This window comes from Nematolebias whitei, chromosome 6 (genome assembly GCF_014905685.2).
Source record: "Nematolebias whitei isolate Nwh7 chromosome 6, NemWhi1, whole genome shotgun sequence".
In the NCBI taxonomy this organism is placed as follows: domain Eukaryota; kingdom Metazoa; phylum Chordata; class Actinopteri; order Cyprinodontiformes; family Rivulidae; genus Nematolebias; species Nematolebias whitei.
The window spans coordinates 6369003-6372293 of record NC_056503.1 but is presented as its reverse complement, the minus strand read 5'-3'; positions in this window follow the sequence as shown (position 1 = coordinate 6372293).

Here is a 3291-nt window from a genome sequence, read left to right as displayed (position 1 = left end):
AAAATTAACGTCTCACGTCACATTTAATCATTCAAGGCACGATATTACTCAGTCCAGAAAAATGAAAGAATCCGTTTAAATTATGAATAATATCAACAGATATAGTTCATTACAAGTGTATTTTATTGTTGTTGTTTTTCTCCTTTTTTTTCCACTACAAACTCCTAGTGCTCTGGTCTCCCGAATCAGCTAAAGAAAAGACAAATTTTCAGTACAAATCACAATTATTTTCCGATGACTCTGCGCTTCAATGGGTTGGGAGGCCCTCCTTGGTGAGGGGTCCTTAGTTGCTCAGCGGTGAATTTTCTAGGCCCGCGGAGATTTCTTCATGTGTGTGAGAGTCTTTATATCAGTGTGTTTTAGCAAATAATGTGATGTGTGTGTGTTGGACGTCCTATATGAAAAGTGTCCATCTTCTGTCGATGAGGGGCAAATGTTCAGTTTTTTACTCCTGGGTTTTTTTTCCTCTTCTTTTCTTCTGTCAGGGTAGGGAGACTTCGTTCTCCTCTGACCTCTGACTTTTTGTCAGGCCACAATTCCTGACAAAGTGGTGCTCCGGTTATGTGTCAGGTCACTTGTCCTGACAAAGTGGGGCTCTGATTATATGTCAGGTCACTTGTCCTGACAAAGTGGGGAGACTCCTTCACTCAGGTCGGTCCCGACCTGGTTCAACGACTGGTTCGGCTCCTCAGCTGGTGTGCACTGGCTCCATTGATATCAGGTGTCTCCTTTTCCTCGGAGACGAACTGCATGGGATGTCCTCTCGACCACCTGATACGGTCCGGTCCACCTTGGCTCGGCCCACTTTCGTTTGATCACCTTCAGCAGGACCCAGTCCAGTGTGGGGAGTCCATTCTCCAATTCCTCGTTCTGCAAAACTCCTTTCTGATGAGAAAAGCTGGACACCAAAGCTTTCAAATCGTTAAAATACACTCGGTGCATTAACTGGTTTTGCACCTCTGCAGGGAGTTCTAAATTTTGTTGTGGCCCCGGAAATGATCTCCCTGTGTTCAACTCGTAGGGAGTGAACCCAGTCCCCCAATTAATTGAGGCTCTGATCGTCATCAAAGCCACCGGTAATGCATCCACCCAATTCATTTTGGTCTGTGCACAGATTTTGCCCAATTTTTGTTTTAAATTTTGATTCATTCTTTCAACTTTGCCCTGGGATTTTGGGTGATAAACTGTCCCAAATGCATGTTTTAGTCCCAGGGCTTTTTCCACCATTTGTAAATCAGCATTTTTAAAGTGTGTCCATTATCCGATCTTACTTTTTTGGGAAACCCGTGTCTAGGGATGTACTGATTAATCAAAAATTTGATTACTGTTTTACTGTCCTCTGTTTTTGCAGGGCAGGCTTCTGGCCACCCTGTGAATGAATCCACACACACCAACAAATACCTGTGGCCCTTAACGGGCTGAATCATGTCTTTGTAGTCAATCACTATTTCTCTCCTCGGGGTCATTGCAGATGGAAATCTGCCTCGTTCTGGTTTTATTGCTGCTTTGGGGTTGTATAGTTTACACAGATTGCAGTTTTTTACAAAAAGTCTTTTATCATTTCTCTCATGTGAGGGTGCCACCAACTAGCCACGTTTCGCTCCATCTGATTATTTCCCACATGACCCATCCCATGGGCCTCTTCCAACACTTTCCTTCTTAAGCTCATGGGTAACACCCATCTGGCCCCTGGGCCACACCACACCCCTTTTTCTGTCTTAATCGCTCCCTTCTGTGTCCACATAGTTTTTTCCTCTGGAGACGCCCCTTTTTGCAATCCTCTCACTGTGTCCTCATTCCACTGTTCTCTGGGTTCACACTCCTGTTCAGGACTCACCACAAGCAGGTGTGCTGGGGAGGGATATCCCGCAGCTCTCTTTTTTTCTTGATCTGCCTGATGCCTGTTCTGCTTCACCCTCTTTCATTTTGTTTCACTGATCTGAGACTGATTCTTCACCCACTTTTCTGTCTCCCTGGCATGTAATTGACTACTGGAGTGTTGTCCTCCTGATCAGTCTTACATTGGGGAAACTAAACAACCACTGGCCAAAAGGATGGGCCAGCACAGAAGATCAACATCATCAGGCCAGGATTCTGCGGTCTACACTCATCTCCAGGCCAGCGGTCACTCTTTCAGGGATGAAGATGTTCACATCCTGGACAGAGAGGAACGATGGTTTGAGAGAGGAGTAAAGGAGGCCATCTTTGTGAAAAGAAATTGTCCATCATTAAACAGGGGTGGAGGCCTCCAGGTTCAACTGTCCCCCTCTTACAATGCTGTTATTGCTAGTATCACTCAACCCCCTGTGAATAGTGTTGTGGCTTTCTGCCACAATCGTGTTCAAAACAGCTGAGACGATCACCTTAGTTCAAAAGATTTATTTGACAAACAGGAGTTACAGGTATTCAGAGACAAACAATTACATTTGTAAAATATATGCATATATTTGGAGCATTAAAGAACGAACCGTCTCGGTCTGCGCTTCCCCGGAAATGCTCTCTGGGCGTGTGTTATTTTCGGCTTTTATCAAAGTTTGAGAAGGCTAGCTTTCTGATTGGTTTTGACCCGAGGTTGCTATGGTTACTGGTCTAGCCTGCCCCCTGAAGGCCCCCTCTTACTGCATTCCAGAGATAAGCTCGATGTCTGCGTTTAGACCGTTAATACTCTAGTTTCAGTTTAGCTTGATTATACCTTATTGATACCAAATGATTTGAGTTAAAGTTGTTTCTTTTTAGGAATAATTAATAACTGTTAATTATTAACTAGCTCATGTTTATGTGTTCTTAATTGATCCCTCTGGCTTATACTTGTGTTTCAGTTCAGTTGGAGTCACCCTGCCCCCACATCTAGTAAAACTCTCTTGTAACTTACTGTGAAGATTAAACCTGTGTCCTCTCATCTAAACTGAACCTGTATCAAACAATGGTTAAACGATTAAATGCTAATTGTTATTATCATACGGACCTGAGGGATTTTACTTAGTCAAACTATATTAAGTCTAAATTAAAGAAATGTGTTCTAGGTTTTATTTATGTTAATCAGTCAGTGTGTGTGTGTGTGAGCGGCCAGGCCACCACATGCTCAGAGAACAAAGAAGGACTCTTCCCTGGAGTTAGTCATTATCTTACCTGCTTGTAATATATCAAATGTGAACTTGTAAAATTATCATTAGCTAATATAAGATTATATGTAAAGGTAAAATAGTTAGAATTAGTAAACATTTTCTATAAATATAGTTCAACCCTTGAAGAAAGGCACGCACACACTTTGTATAACATGACATTTGAATG